The following is an 18,065-nucleotide window of genomic DNA, read 5'->3' on the forward strand; positions in this document are numbered from 1 at the left end:
GGGATAGGCATGAGGGGTACCTTGTCTTAAGAAAAGGGAGCATACAAGGCTATATGATTTTGTAGGGATGACGTTCTGGAAGCATTGATATTTTGAAAGACATGATTATTTGCCGGGATGCCCTAAGTATTATTGTTAATGGGTCAAATGATAGACTATTACTTTGAATCACTCGTGTCTTAATATTCATGCCATGATTAGACATATGATCAAGATTATGCTAGGTAGCATTCCACATCCAAAATTATCTTTTTATCATTTACCTACTTGAGGACGAGCAGGAATTAAGCTTGGGGATGCTGATTCGTCTCTGTCATACCTATAATTTTTGATTGTTCCATGCCAATATTATTCAACTTTCATATACTTTTGGCAACTTTTTATACTATTTTTGGGACTAACATATTGATCCAGTGCCCAGTGCCAGTTCCTCTTTGTTGCATGTTATATGTTTCATAGAAACCAATATCAAACGGAGTTCAAATGGGATAAAAACGGACGGAGAATTATTTTGGAATATTTGTGATTTTTGGGAGGAAGAATCAATGCGAGACGGTGCCCAAGGGGGCCAGGAGACAGGGGGGCGCCCCAGGAAAGCAGGCGCACCCTGGACCCTCCTGGTCCCCCCATAAGGAGGTTGACGCTCTTATTTTGCCACAAGAAATCTAATTTTATGAGAAAGATCTGGGCGAAAGATTCATCCCAATCGGAGTTATGGATCTCCGGATATAAAAGAAACGGTGAAGGGGCAGAATCAGGGAGCGCAGAAACAGAGAGAGACAGAGAGATAGATCCAATCTCGGAGGGGCTCTCGCCCCTCCCGTGCCATGGGAGCCAAGAACCAGAGGGGAAACCCCTCTCCCATCTAGGGAGAAGGTCAAGGAAGAAGAATAAGAAGGGGGCTCTCTCCCCCTTGCTTCCGGTGGCGTCGGAACGCCGCCGGGGGCCATCATCATGACCGCGATCTTCACCAACACCTCCGTCATCTTCACCATCATCTCCATCACCTCCCCCCATCTATATTCAGCGGTCCACTCTCCCGCAACCCGCTGTACCCTCTACTTGAACATGGTGCTTTATGCTTCATATTATTATCCAATGATGTGTTGCCATCCTATGATGTCTGTGTAGATTTTCGTTGTCCTATCGGTGATTGATGAATTGCTATGATTGGTTTGAGTTGCATGTTTTATTATTGGTGCTGTCCTATTGTGCCCTCCATGTCGCGCAAGCATGAGGGATTCCCGCTGTAGGGTTTGCAATATGTTCATGATTTGCTTATGGTGGGTGGCGTGAGTGACAGAATCACATACCCGAGTAAGTAGGTTGTTTGCGTATGGGATAAAGGGGACTTGATACTTTAATGCTATGGTTGGGTTTTACCTTAATGATTTTTAGTAGTTATAGATGCTTGCTAGAGTTCCAATCATAAGTGCATATGATTCAAGAAGAGAAAGTATGTTAGCTTATGCCTCTCCCTCAAGTAGAATTGCAATTGTGATTACCGGTCTAGTAAAGTAGTCAATTGCTTAGGGACAATTTCACAACTCCTACCACCACTTTTCCACACTCGCTATATTTACTTTATTGCTTCTTTATCTAAACAGCCCCTAGCTTTTATTTACGTGTTCTTTATTACCTTGCAAACCTATCCAACTACACCTACAAAGTACTTCTAGTTTCATACTTGTTCTAGGTAAAGTGAACGTCAAGCGTGCGTAGACTTGTATCGGCGGTCGATAGAACTTGAGGGAATATTTGTTCTGCCTTTAGCTCCTCGTTGGGTTCGACACTCTTACTTATCGAAAGAGGCTACAACTGATCCCCTACACTTGTGGGTTATCAATCTTCATTATTAGAGCATTGTCCCAGTGAGGAAAGGGTGATGGAGACTATGATTCCCCCACAAGTAGGGATGAGACTTTGGACTTTATTTAAAAAAAGAGAAAGGCCAAATAAAAAAATGAGAGAAAATGAGAGAACGGACAATGCTACTATCCTTTTTACCACACGCGTGCTTCAAAGTAGCACCATGATCTTCATGACAGAGAGTCTCCTATGTTGTCACTTTCATATACTAGTGGGAATTTTTCATTATAGAACTTGGCTTGTATATTCCAATGATGGGCTTCCTCAAAATGCCCTAGGTCTTTGTGAGCAAGCGAGTTGGATGCACACCCACTTAATTTCTTTTGTTGAGTTATCATACATTTATAGCTCTAGTGCATCCGTTGCATCTAAATCCCTACTCACTCACATTGATATCTATTAATGGGCATCTCCATAGCCCGTTGATACGCCTAGTTGATGTGAGACTATCTTCTCCATTTTGTCTTCTCCACAACCACCATTCTATTCCACATATAGTGCTATGTCCATGGCTCACGCTCATGTATTGCGTGAAAGTTGAAAAAGTTTGAGATTATTAAAGTATGAAACAATTGCTTGGTTTTTCATCGGGGTTGTGCATGATTAAATACTTTGTGTGATGAAGATAGAGCAACAGCCAGACTATATGATTTTGTAGGGATAACTTTCTTTAGCCATGTTATTTTGAGAATACATGATTGCTTTATTAGTATGCTTGAAGTATTATTATTTCTTATGTCAGTATGAACTTTTATTTTGAATCATTTGGATCTGAACATTCATGCCACAATAAAGAAAATTACATTGAGAATTATGCTAGGTAGCATTCCACATCAAAAATTCTGTTTTTATCATTTACCTACTCGAGGACGAGCAGGAATTAAGCTTGAGGATCCTTGATATGTCTCCAACGTATCTATAATTTTTTATTGTTCCATGCTATTATATTACCCGTTTTGGATGTTTATGGGCTTTACTTTACACTTTTATATCATTTTTGGGACTAACCTACTAACCGGAGGCCTAGCTCGAATTGCTGTTTTTTTGCCTATTTCAGTGTTTCGAAGAAAAGGAATATCAAACAGAGTCCAAACGCGATGAAACCTTTGGGAGCGATCTTTTTGGAACGAATGCAAACCTGGAGACTTGGAGTGGACGTCAAGCAACAACCGAGGCGGCCATGAGGGTGCCCGGTGCGCCCCCTACGGGTGGGCGCGCCCCCACCCTCGTGGGCCCCTCGAGCGTCCGCCGACCTACTTCTTCCTCCTATATATACCCATGTACCCCGAGAACATCAGAACTGACCACGAAAACCTAATTCCACAGTCGCAACCTTCTGTATCCGCGAGATCCCATCTTGGAGCCTTCGCCGGCGCTCCGCCAGAGGGGGAATTGACCATGGAGGGCCTCTACATCATCTCCAAGGCCTCTCCGATGAGTTCTGAGTAGTTTACCACAGACCTTCGGGTCCATAGTTATTATCTAGATGGCTTCTTCTCTCTCTTTGAATCTCAATACAAAGTTCTCCTCGATCTTCTTGGAGATCTATTCGATGTAACTCTTTTTGCGGTGTGTTTGTCGAGATCCGATGAATTGTGGGTTTATGATCAAGTTTATCTATTAGAAATATTTGAATCTCCTCTGAATTCTTTTATGTGTGATTAAGTTATCTTTGCATGTCTCTTCGAATTATTAGTTTGGTTTGGCCTACTAGATTGATCTTTCTTGCAATGGGAGAAGTGCTTAACTTTGGGTTCAATCTTGCGGTGTCCTTTCCCAGTGACAGCAGGGGCAGCAAGGCACGTATTGTATTGTTGCCATCGAGGATAAAATGATGCACTACAAAAAAATACACTTCCGTGATGATACATGTTTGTCACAGTAGGTCGCGTTTTCTGTCATGCATGTACATCCATGACGATTTTATGACAGAATCAAGATAGTCATACTTGTGTTGTCGTAGAAGTGTTCCATGATTACCAAAATTGTCATCACGGAAGTGTCCACTTCCATGACGATAAATCACGCGTCACAGAAGTGCTGTCGTCAAGGGTGACCGACACGTGGCATCCACAGTAACGGAACACCGTTAAGCTATCAGGTCGAATTTTGGATCCAATAACCCGTTAACAGCCACGACCAATGCCGATTTTCCATGTGTAAAATTCTCATTGGCTGATAGATGCACGCGTCAGCTCCACGTTGGCACAAGTGTTACTCATCCAACGGTCGAGATGGGCCTATGATATGTTGACACGTGGACCGGCCCAAAAGTGGCCCACAAAGTTTAAATGGGCCGGCCCAACTGAAGGCCCATAAGATTTAGCGGACCATAATGGGCCGGCCCAGCTAAAGGCCCACAAAATTTAGCAGACCATAATGGGCCAACCCAGCTAAAGGCCCACACGATTTTGCAGACCATAATGGGCCGACCCAGCTAAAGGCCCACAAGATTCTGCAGACCATAATGGGCCGGCCCAGCTAAAGGCCCAACATTCTCTGTCAAATCATCCCATCAACGACTTGTCCTAAACTTGTCATCAACGCGGCCCATGGTCACTTCTAGCCCGTTAACAGTCCGCTAAGTAATTGGGCCGAATTATGGCCCGGTGTATTTCTGGCGTGTTAAAGGTCCGACTTCATTTGGGCCCATTTATAGGCCATCAAAACTTTCGGCCCATAAATGACTGTGAAGGATTTGGGTCATATTCGACCATGTCTGACATTCAGCCTGTTAGAGGCCCACTATAGATTTGGGCCACTTTCGGCCTGTTGTCATTTTCGGCCTGTTAACGCCGGACGTAAACCATGGGCCATATGTGTCCCAACGTCATATCGGCCCCATTAATGGCCCATATAAAAATGACGATAATCTAGCCCGACCGAAGTTCCGGCCTGTTAAAGGCCCGTGTATTAGGTCGGCGCATTTACGGCCCGTCCGAATTTCGGCCTGTCAAAGATCCGCACCGTAAATGGGCCACCATTTCGGCCTGCTAAGTCCAGTGGGTTATTTGGCACAATCAAGGCCCAATCTCACTTTGGGTCTATTAAAGGCCCATGTTTTTTATGGGCTCGAGATATTTACACCTGTAAATGGCCTATTTTTACTGAGGGCCCAAATTATGTTTAGGCCTGTTAAAGGCCCACTATGGGCACATGCCTACCAGAAAAATATGAAAGCTTATGCTAATTTAGCCCCAGATATTTTTAGTGGGCTACATGCCAATTTTAGCCCGTAATCGTTTTTAGCCCAATTGGAATGGGCCCGACGAATGTTGGCATGTTGGGCTCCTATGAAGCTTTCGGCCGAATACATTACTAAGATAAACCTACACTATACAAAAATAGCATCATAATTACTACAGCCTGTGGCAGCATCATAAATGTTGTATCACAACAAAATAAATTCCAACCATACAACAAAAGGCATGTTGGCATAAAGTTTACAATCCTTCCAGATAAAAGCACCATCAGATGTATAGAAGCACATATCATTTGACCTGAATGCTAATGTTTCAGGCTGTAGAATCTGATGGAGCAGCACGATCTCCACCTTTTTTCCGCCATTGCTCTTGAACAACGAAGCGAATGTCTGATAGTCTGGTTTCAAAACCATTCATATCTTGACGACATTTCTCAACCACTGTTCTTGTTTCCGAAAAAACGTCCATTAGGGATTGGACTTGTGTCTGGAGCACAGATATATCACTCTGTCTAGCAAGAAGATTTTGTTCAGTAGGTGATTTGGACGAGGTTACCTTGACAACCAACCCAGAATTACGCACGAAGGTTTTTTTTGCACTGTTAGTGGAGAGATACTGACGCACTGCAGCAAGATGTGACATTGTGCCTATAGTAGCCTCGCCACCTTTAGGTGGTTGTGGCTGTTTAATCATTTGTTCCATAGCTTCCTGAAAGTTTGAACTTGTAGATTAGTGTACTAGATAAGTTACTAATGAGACAAAAACAAACAAAGTAGGTTAAACGTTTATACATAACTTATTTCGGCGAACTACTGTAATACATTAGCATGTATGTAGTGCCAACTACATAATAAAATCACTTTTGGAACATATGTCCATGTAGCATGCCTACTGTATTGTCTATTTCCTCACATTCGTTGACATATAAGGATAAAGAGACATGGTTTAAAGTAGGATGAACATAGTATGACATCATTCATATCATGGGCAAACAGATATAAAACAAACAGGCTATTTTATCATTGTGTGCGCACGTGAACATAACAACTAGATTACAGATCAAGACCAAAAGAATATCCTTCATCTCTTTTAAACCATGTAAGGTGAAAGGATACGTTAAGACAACTGTGTATAAAAGTGAACATAGTAACTGACATTGGCTGCAAACCAAGTAGTTAAATGAACACATCACAGTACCAATCAGTTCAAGGCAGGAGGAGTAAGGACTTACAACAGCGGCTTGAACTGGTGTGCTCATGCCCTTCATCTTGCTGGTGTGGCAATCCTTGAAGATTTGCACTGCATTCGGTTCAGGTTCTTTTTGGTCCGCACGGGCATTCCTCTTTATTTGGAACAAGCCAATATAGATACGATAATATGGCAAAAAAAAAGAAGGAAGTAGCAGCTATTTACAAGAGCCTCGCAGTGTGCAATATAGCTACGAGATCCTGTTGTCTGTTGGAATTTCACTTTAGAATGGTTGGTTTTGTTCTTCAAACAGTTAGCCTAGAAGAAGATACACTTGTAAGGCACATACATAAATACAAGTTCAATATGTGGTCCGATCAAATACATATAGCCTACCTGATACTTTGGATCAGACCAGTGTTTAACAAGGGCTGTCCAGTCTTCATCTGTAATATATTCCACTTGAGATGTTTGGGCGATTTCATTGTTAGCCTTGCCTTCAAAGTGAGATTTTCTAAGGTGGTACCGATACTGTCGCAGAGCAGACTGAAAAACTTGAGTGCATGCTTGTTTAGTTGCATCATCTTTCGGATCGAACTTGAACCTCATCTTTTGAAAAAATAATGTGAGTCTTATTAGGAGGAAGCTAGAAAGTATGGGACAGAGCAAGACAATATTACTAATTGCGATGAATAACATTACTTATGGATAAATGGTCAAGGAAGGTGTTAAACTGGGTATTGTCTTTCTCATTCCTGTACTGGATCCATGTTGGGAGGATATGTGCATGACACCTAATGGCAATGGTTGCCTCTGATACTAACTTGGCTGACTCTGTAGCATCACGTGGCCTTTTTAAACCCGCCTCAAAATGGATCTCCATTCTCCCTTCTTTAGATTTTTTTAATCTATCAAGCATTATCCCTGATGTCTGTTTCTGCTTGCGCCGTGGTGCTAATTCAACAACGAATATGGAAAGTGTTAGTGTACATCAAACTATGAGAGTACATATAAAGGAGCATGCAACTGCAACTTGACTCAGTCAGGTACCGTCTTGGTGTTGATGCTCATGAGGTTCATCTAATCTTGCCAAGTCCTGTTGTGTCAGCAGTGCTTCGGAAGTAGTGTTAGGTGTGAAGGCAGCTTGGGAACTGGCCAGTTCCAGAGCAAACGAACGAGTAACTCGTTGAGATGCTGGTATAGTTGAAGCGGATGCTGCAGCTGGTGGAGTAGGTGATACTGTGTTTGTAGATTTAGCCGGTGGACTTGGACCTTCTACTGCACTATAAGTACCAACAGAATCTTGACGGCAGAACCTTTTCCATTTCACCCGACGAGTAACAGCACTCCCTACTACATTATTTTCCTTGCTCTTTTTTGACTTTGCCATGTCAAGCTATACCCACAACACAAAAGAATAAAATCACTCTTCAGAACTCATTGATGCATGATACAGACAAGCAATACTTTGATGTAAGACAACCATATGAGGATGGAATATGTAAGAAAAATAGGACGACATGACATATTCACAGCTACGATGTGCAAACTAAGCAGAAGGATTTTCAAGAAAATAGAAGTAATGCAAGCTAGACACCATATGAAAGATGCAACCAATATTACTCTGCCAAGTTAAAAGTGTCTTGTCATAAGTGGCAATTCGAAAAATTAGAAGCAGTACAACATAGAAATCAATGCAAGATGCAACCAATATCAAACTGCCATGTTAAAAGCGTCCAATCATGAGTGACTGATGTGGGATACACAACAACAGTACTTTGATGTAAGAACATGGTATGATAGATAGATGTAGTGTACTCTAGACACAAAAAGCCATGTCATATGCACATGTATAACGTATAAACTCAGCAGGTGCAATTTAATCAAAATAGAAGAAATACAGGCTAGACAACATATGCAACATGAAACCAATTATCACACTGTCAACTTAGAGCAAGCACCTGCGATGGTGGAGTACGGGAGATGAACTCACCATGTATACTTGGTACTTCAACTTCATTAGCAGTAGCAGTGGCAAATCTAGAGAGTCTCTGTTTGCATCAGTGCGGAGGACCACCAACATCCCCTAACTTACTCTTTTCCTTCCTATTTTCTGATATTGCCTTATGAAGTCAAAACCACAAGAAGATGAATAAAATTAGCTCTGCATAACTGGTTGATGCATGATACATACGAACACTACTTTGATGTAAGGCAAGCGCAGGATAGGAGAATGGAATATATACAAAAAAGGCAGCATTTCATATTCACACGTACGATAGGAGGGTGGAATATGTATGAAAAAACAGTAAGCGGAAGGCATTTCAACAAAACTAGAAGAAATGAAAGCTAGGCACCATATGAACATGCAACCAATATCACTCTATCAGGTAAAAGTGTCTCGTCGTAAGTGCCATTTCAAGAAATTAGAAGTAGTACAAGCTAGAAGACAATGCAAGATGCAACCTACATCAAAGTCCCAAGTTAAATGTGTCTTATGGGTAAGTGATCGTTGCAGGTATAAGTTGTAAGCTATGCAGATGCAATTCAACATAATCAAAAGCAATACAAACTAGACATCATACGGAAAACGCAACCACGTATAACAGTTCCAAGTAAGAGCAAGCACCTGTGATGGTGGAGTAGGGGAGATGTGCTCATCATGTACATGTATGTTCTAGAAACAGGAACACATGTCATATTCACAGGCATTATGTGTAAAGTAAGCATATACAATTCAAGTTAGAGGCAATACAAGCTAGACATCATACACAACATGCAACCACATATAATAGTGTCAAGTTAGAGCAAGCACCTGTGATGGTGGAGTAGGGGAGATTGCTCATCATTTACACAGCTACGTTGACTGTCCTGCCTTGTGTTGTCTTGCGAATCTTGTTGGGAGGATGGCGGAGTAGAATCTGTAGAGACCCCCTATTTGAGTTGCTCCGAAGGACCACCATCATCCACTGCCGGACTAATTTCCTTCAGCTGTAATGATTTTGCATTGTGAAGTCAAACCGATAAAAAAAAGGAATAAAATTCGCTCTTCAGAACTCATTCATGCATGATACTGACGAACACTACTCAGATGAAAGGCAAACACATGATGCGAGGATGGAATATGTATGAAAAATAGGATGGTGTGATATATTCACACCTATGATGTGGTAACTAAGGAGAAGGCATTTCAACAAATTAGAAGCACTGCAAGCTAGACACCATATGAAAGATGCAACCAATATCACTCTGCCAAGTTCAAACTGTATGGAGTTTCAACAAATTAGAAGCAGTACATGCTAGAAATCATATGCAAGACACATCCAATATCACTGTGGCGACTTAAATGTGCCTTATCATAAGTGACTGATGCGGGATATGCAAGAATAGTAGTCTGATGTAGAAACAGGAACACATGTCATATTCGCAGGCATTATGTGTAAAGTAAGCAGATGCAATTCAACAAAGTTAGAAGCAATACAAGATAGACATCATACGCAACATGCAACCACATATAATAGTGCCAAGTTAGAGCAAGCACCTGTGATGGTGGAGTAGGGGAGATGTGCTCATCATCTACACAGCTACGTTGACTGTCTAGCCTTGCGTTGTCTTGCGAATCTTGTTGGGAGGATGGCGGAGTAGAATTTGTAGAGAACCTCCGTTTCAGTTGCTCGGAAGGACCACCATCATCCAATGCCTTGCCAATTTCCTTCAGCTTTATTGATTTTGCATTGTGAGGTCATACTGACAAGAAAAAGGAATATCATTCGCTCTTCAGAACTCATTCATGCATGATACTGACGAACACTACTCTGATGAAAGGCAAAGTCATGATACGAGGATGGAATATGTACGAAAAAATGGACGACTTTACATATTCACACCTATGATGTGGTAACTAAGTAGAAGGCACTTCAACAATTTAGAAACACCGCAATACACCATATGGAAGGTGAAATCAATATCACTCTGCCAAGTTGAAATTGTCTCGTCATAGGTGGCGTTCATCAAACTAGAAGCAATACATGCTAGAAATCATATTCAAGATGCAAACAAATATCACACTGCCAACTTAAAGGTGTCCCATCATAAGTGACTGATGCAGGATACACAAGAGGAGTAGTTTCATGTAAGAACATGGTGTGATAGACAGATATAGTATGTACCAAAAATAGGAAAGCGTGTCATATTCACATGTATCATGTGTAAGCTAAGCAGATGCAATTTACACTAATTAGGAGCAATACGAGCTAGACACCATATGCAACATGCAACCATATATCACACTGCCAAGTTAGAGAAAGCACCTTGGATGGTGGAGTAGGGGAGCGGAGACTTGGACCTCGTAATGCACTATCAGTACAAGGAGAATCAGTACAGATGCTCCATTTACGTTGCTGCAGAGGACCACCATCACCGCCTTCCTTACTCGTTTCCTTCCTCTTTCTTGATTTTGCCTTGTCAAGTCAAACCCACAAGAAAAAGGAATAAAATTTCCTCTTCAGAACTCATTGATGCATGATACTGACGAACACTACTTTCATGTAAGGCAGCCACATGATAGGAGGTTGGAATATGTATGAAAAACAGGACAACATGACATATTGACATGTATGATGTATAAAGTGTAAACTAAGCACAAGGTGCTTGAACTTGTTAGAATCGATGCAAGCTAGAAACCATATGAAAGATGAAACCAATATCACTCTACCAAATTAAAAGGGTGCCCTAACAAATGTATTTAACCAAATTAGAAGCAATACATGGCAACAGGCTAGAAATAATATGCAATATGCAACGAATAAAGGTGACTCGTCGTAAGTGATTGATGCAGGATACAAAAGAGAGGTAGTTTCATGTAAGAACAAGGTTAACACATAGATGTAGTGTGTACCAAAAATAGGAAGTGTTGGGGATATAACTACTGAGTGTAAACCGCCCAGGAGGGGCCGGTTCACCTTCAACTATATTGAAGCCCATGAAGACCCAGAAGATGGCGCTTTACTAATGAAGCTTAGAGGCCCAGAGCCCAAAGGCGGATTAGGGCCCATAGTGGTAAACCGCCATGGTTATGTAACTTGTATTGTAAGTTAGGAAAGGAGAGACCGAGTCGGACACTTGTATGAGCCGGCCTCAGGACTCTGGAAACCGGTTGGGTGTCAACCCGTGTATATAAGGGGACGACCCGACGGTGGTTCAGGGACAAGAAACAACAACTCGAGAGCCAGGCATAGCGTGTTTTGCTCCCTGGCTATCGAGACCCCAATAATCCCAACACAATTAGACGTAGGCATTCACCTTCATCGAAGGGGCCGAACTAGTATAAAATCCTTGTGTCCTTTGTCTGGTTTAACCCCCTTAAGCTAACCCGTCGCGATGGCTCCACGACTAATTCCTTTCACGAGGACATCTGACGTGATATTTCCACGACAGTTGGCGCCCACCATGGGGCTATCCCACGATGGTTTCGAGTTCTTGAAGGGCAGCTTTGAAGGACTCAAAGGGTACACGGTCGGCCGGATGACCAAGAGTCGTCGCGGCAAGCTCTACATCGACAACGAAGGATGGGGCCCCGAGGCCGGCTCAATCGAGTACGGGTACCGGGTCCCCTTTGGCAGAATTCATGTCTTCATCGGCAAAATCAGTGAACCGGGCCGTGAGCCGGACATCTGCACCGACCTCGTCGAAACGGCTCAGCGTGCGAGTCCTGCCCGGGTTAAGCCCGCCATGAAGCGTGCATTCGTAGGATGTGTCCATGGGATCGGATCTGAACCGGTGTCTGAAGGTGAGACGACCGTTTATTCCGACGGCGAGTCATCCACTGGTGAAACCGAGTCCTTGTACCAAATTCATGATGGTGTGTTCGAAGGATATTCCGACGGCAACAGTATTCTGGACCTCCTTGAACTGCCAAGTCGGGTTACTGTTTTCATGGCTGGAACACAGCCCACTTTGCAGTCTTCATCTACAGCAGCAATGAATTTTGGATCAGCGGCCGCGGCAGGAGGCCCGGTGTGCCGACCGGCTCAAGTTCTCTCCGGTTTGATGGATGCCTGGGCGACCTTGTTGACCATGGCAGTTACCCCGGCGACGCAGGATCAGCATAATGTGGACATTGCGAAGCTAAAGGATCAGATAACACAGGCTAAGGAGGACCTGGCAGCTGAGGACGCTAGGATGGCTGAAGAAAGGGCCGCTTTGGATGCCCAGTCATAGCAGATACATGCGCAGAATTACCGGCTCATGTTGGACCAGAATGCATCAAACGGCGTAATGCCAAGGAAGTACCGATAGCGTATGCAGCCGCTCTTCGAAGGACTGAATCTCTTTAATACGCCGGGGGCTGGGCCGAGTCATCCGACAGCTGTAAACCGGACCAACGCGCCTAGGGTAGCGCCAGATCAACCTCGGATGATGGAACCACCTTGCCGGACGGATAACCCGCCGCAATATGTGCCAACACCACCAGGTCACTTCTCGAGCCCTTTGGATAACATGATTGCTGCAGCATCTCACCTGGCAGCTATTCCAATGGAGGGCGATTCACTAGCAGTGGTTGAGACGCGGCGGGCCAAGGATATTCTTCAAACCGCCATGGTGCAGTAGTAGGCTTATTCCTATAGCCGAGATAAGAATTCATTCAACCCCCCGTCCGAGCAAAAGCTATAGCAGGCACATGGATGAACCAGAAGTGTCTAGCAATGCGCGGTGCCGTAATGTCCCCCAAGGACCCAATCCGGCGCGCGGTGAGGTAAATGCTTAGGACGTGGTGGATAATGGCAGAGCACGAAGGGAGGCCTCTTTGGCGGCACAATATGCGGGTCGTTATCAACCCGCCCCGGTTCAGCCCGCGGCATTGGTAGACCGAGGCACCGGGCTTGCCTTCAGTTCTTGGGGAGTGCTGTGTCTTATTCTGGCTCTCTGTAATGTGCGACTGCCTAAGGATTTCAAGGGCCCACGTAAGGTACCTAATTACATCGCTGATCAGCCACCTGAGGCGTGGGTTGAAAGTTATGAGATGGCAATGGAGATGCTGGATGTGGATGAAGCAGCCTGTGCAAAATACTTCACGATGATGTTGGAAGGGACAGCCCGTACTTTGTTGAAAAACCTACCAGCCAACTCCATCGAGTCATGGGACCAGTTGAAGGCCCGGTTTATCACCAATTTCAAAGACATGTGCAAACAACCTATGTCCATTGTGGATCTGGATGCCTGTGTTCAAGGAGAGAACGAGTCAACAACTCATTGGGTGCGCCGGGTTTCAGAGGTTTTGCACACGTCTGACCAGATTAACGCTGGCCAGGCGATCATAACATTAGAGCGTAATTGCTGGTTTAAGTCTCTGAAGATGAAGTTGGGACGGCTTAAGCGCCACTGCAATTACATGGGAACCCTTATGGCAGCCTTGGTGAAGTATGCCGATTCTGATAATACCAAGGATCCCGATTCTGATGAGGAGAAACCAGAGAAGGGAAAGAAGAAGGACGGTGCAAAGGGACAGCAACACAACCAAGGGGGCCATGGGAATAATGGTAAGCGCAAAGCGGATAATTCAGATTTTGTGGCTAATGCTAATGTGCAGCGTTGTAAAGGTAAACCGCCCCAGCGCGGTGGTGGGATGAATCTGGAGCGTTTGTTAAACCAGCCCTGCCCAAAGCACGGGACCAAGGAGGTTCCAACAACACATCTTTGGAAAGATTGTCACATTATGAAGGAGTTCAAAAACTCTGATCTCTTTCGGTATGATTAGGGTCCATCGGGCGGTTCAGGTCCAGGTTTTCATGGCGGCGACGGTTCAAACTCTAGATTTCAGAATAATCAGGGCAATCAGAACAACCAAGGCGGTAATAACCAACAGAATAATCAAGGGAATCAGCAGCAGTCAGGGTATCAAAGTCACCCGAAGCAGTTGAATGGTGGGCAATATCATGTGTTCACTACTAGTTTGTGCAAGCGTGATCAAAAACTTCACAAGAGAGCAGTTAATGTTGTTGAACCGGCGGTGCCACGTTACTTGCGGTGGTCCGAGCAGCCCATTGTGTGGAGCAGAGAGGATCATCCGCCCTGGGTTGACAATCCGGGTCACCTGGCTTTAGTGGTGGCACCTCAGGTGGGAGGTTATAAATTCACCAAAGTGCTTATGGATGGAGGGAGCAGTATCAACATTCTGTATTATGAGACTTTCCGTCGCATGGGGTTGACAGACAAGAGTCTTAAACCGTCAAACACTGTTTTTCATGGTGTTGTACTAGGTAAATCGGCATATCCTGTTGGTAAGATCGCTTTGGAGGTTGTGTTTGGTGATGAGCATGACTCCCGGTCTGAAACATTGACCTTTGAAGTAGTGAGGATCCAGAGCCCGTACCACACACTGTTTGGACGTCCGGCTTATGCAAAGTTCATGGCAAGACCCTGTTATATTTATTTGCAGCTCAAAATGCCGGGTCACAAGGGGACCATCATAGTTCACAGAAGTTGTAAGATCGCTTTGGATTGCGAGGAAGGTGATGCGGCTTATGCTGAGTCGGTTTGTGCTACAGAGGAGTTGAAACACTGCAGGGACAACATTGATCCGGCAGACATGACCCCTCTGAAGAAGCCCACCACTGAGCATGACCCAAGCCTGAAATTCAAACCGGATGATGAGACTAAACTTGTTGACTTTGTTCCTGGTGATTCATCCAAGCAGTTTAGCATCAACACAAATCTAGATCCGAAATAGGAAAGCGCGCTCATCGATTTCATCCGTGAGAACCGGGACATTTTTTCATGGAAGCCTTCTGACATGCGAGGTGTACCGAGGGAACTCGCTGAGCACACTCTCAATACTGATCCCAAGTTTAAACCGGTCAAACAGTTTCTTCGCCGCTTTAAAGAGGAGAGACGCAAGGCAATCGGTGAGGAGGTAGCCCGGCTGTTGGCTACTGGTTTTATCATTGAAGTGCTTCACCCTGAGTGGTTGGCTAATCCGGTGCTGGTTCTTAAGAAAAACGGCACTTGGCGCATGTGTGTGGACTACACAGATTTGAACAAAGCTTGTCCGGATGATCCTTTTGCTCTCCCGCGTATTGATCAGATCATTGATGCAACGGTTTGTGAGCGTTTAAGTTTCTTGGATGCTTATTCAGGTTATCATCAGATCAAAATGGCAGTTAAGGACCAGGAGAAGACCGCCTTCATCACTCCTTGTGGAGCCTTCTGCTATGTTTCTATGACCTTTGGGCTCAAGAGTGCCCAGGCAACTTATCAGCGATGTGTGCAAAGTTGTCTTCACACTCAGATTGGGTGCCATGTTCATGCCTATGTTGATGACATTGTAGTAAAATCCAGGAAGAAGGAGACATTGATAGATGATCTCAAGGAGACCTTTGGCAATCTACGTGTTTACAAGATGATGCTCAATCCGGAAAAGTGTGTTTTCGGTGTTCCGGCAGGCAAGCATCTAGGTTTTCTGGTGTCCAACAGAGGCATGGAGGCTAATCCAGAGAAGATCCAAGCGATTACATCTTTGGCTAAACCGGCATGCATTAATGATGTTCAGCGTCTGGCAGGTCGAATTGCAGCCTTAAGCCGGTTTATTAGCCGCTTGGGAGAGAAGGCGATCCCTTTATATCAGATGTTGAAGAAAACATGCACCTTTGTCTGGAGTGATGCGGCTAATGCGGCGTTTGAAGACTTGAAGCAGCAACTGGTTGAACCACCGGTCCTTGCTGCTCCGGTTGACAAAGAGCCCTTATTATTGTACGTGGCTGCTAATGCCCGTGCTGTCAGTGTGGCAATTGTGGTGGAGCGCAAGGAGGCTGGCAAGGAATATCCGGTTCAACGGACTGTTTACTATATCAGTGAAGTGCTCATCGAGTCAAAGCAACGATATCCGCATTGGCAGAAGTTGGTCTATGGGGTTTTTATGGCAAGTCGGAAGCTCAAACTATACTTTCAAGGCCATCCCATTACAGTTGTCAGTTCAGCTCCTTTGGGTGATATAATTCAGAACAGGGAGGCAACTGGCCGGGTTGCAAAGTGGGCGATTGAGCTTGGTCCACATGGATTGAAGTATATGCCTCACACAACCATCAAATCTCAGGCGCTTGTTGACTTCATCAATGATTGGACCGAGTTACAAGAACCAGAGGAAAAACCGGATAATACATACTGGACTATTCACTTTGATGGATCCACGCAATTGGAGGGCTCGGGGGCTGGAGTTATCCTTACTTCCCCTCGAGGTGATAAAATTTGTTATGTTCTCCGTTTAATGTTCCCCTGTACTAACAATGCAGCTGAGTACGAGGCTTTACTCCATGGGCTCCGTGTGGCCAAGGAGATGAATTTAAGCTGGGTACGATACTTTGGAGACTCTGATCTGGTGGCCCAGCAAGTTTCTGGCACTTGGGATTCTAAGGATCCACTCATGGCGGCTTACAGACGCGAGGTGGATATTGTGGCGGGTCACTTCAAAGGGTATCAGGTTGAGCATATTGATCGGCGTAAAAATGAAGCGGCAGACGCTTTAAGTCGGCTGGGATCTCAGCGTAAACCGGTACCTCCCAATACCTTTCTAGATATCTTGCATAACCCGTCTGTTAAGTTACCTACAACGGAGGATTTAGCTGTTCCTGATCCGGAGGCCCAATTGGTGGCCGCTTTACATATTGTTCCAGATTGGACGGTTCCATATTTGGCATATATGAACCGGGGCGAGTTACGAGACGATGAAGTTCTGGCCCGGTAGATAGCCCGGCGATCCAAGTCCATGGTTATTCACAATGGCGAGTTACACCGCTGCAGGGTTTCAGGCGTATTCCAGCATTGTGTTTCTCTTGAAGAAGGCCAAGAGATTCTACAGGAAATTCATGAAGGGGATTGTGGTCATCATGCCGGTTCAAAGTCCCTGGTTGCTAAAGCTTTTCGTCATGGGTTTTACTGGTTGACAACTCATGCTAATGCTGAGGATCTGGTAAAGCAGTGTGATGCTTGTCAGAAGTTTTCACGACGAGCTCATGTTCCGCCTCAAGAATTAAGGATGATTCCTATCACTTGGCCGTTTGCCACTTGGGGGCTTGATATGGTGGGACCCTTTAAGCGCTCCAAGGATAAGAAGACCCACCTGTTGTTGGCGGTTGACAACTTTACTAAATGGGTTGAAGTGGAGCCCGTCAGTAAGTGTGATGCAGCTATGGCGGTTCAATTTCTCAAAAATATTATCTTCCGCTTTGGCTTTCCACACAGCATCATCACAGATAATGGCACAAACCTTTCTAAAGGTGAGATGGAGGATTTCTGTCAGAGAGAGCATATCCGGCTTGATTTAGCATCTGTGGCGCACCCCCAGTCCAATGGTCAAGCTGAGAGAGCCAATCAAAAAAATCTTGAAGGGTATCAAGCCCCGGCTCATGCTTCCTTTAAAGCGGACGCCTGGTTGTTGGGTGGAAGAATTGCCTTCTGTGTTATGGAGCATCAACACCACCCCCAACAGATCGATGGGCTACACACCTTTCTTCATGGTTTACGGGGCAGAGGCGGTCCTTCCAAGTGATATTCGTCATGATTCGCCCTGGGTTGCCAATTATGTTGAAGCGGACAATGAGCAAGCATGCCAGGAGGCGTTGGACCTGTTAGATGAAAAACGGGACATGGCTTTGGCCCGTTCGGCGGTTTATCAGCAAGACCTGCGGCGTTATCACAGCCGTCGGGTTAAAACAAGAACCTTTAAAGAAGGCGACTTCGTGCTCCGGCTCATCCATGATCAGACTGATATGCACAAGCTATCCCCACGTTGGGAAGGACCCTTTGTGGTCA

Source organism: Triticum dicoccoides, chromosome 7B, assembly GCF_002162155.2.
Source record: "Triticum dicoccoides isolate Atlit2015 ecotype Zavitan chromosome 7B, WEW_v2.0, whole genome shotgun sequence".
In the NCBI taxonomy this organism is placed as follows: Eukaryota; Viridiplantae; Streptophyta; class Magnoliopsida; order Poales; family Poaceae; genus Triticum; species Triticum dicoccoides.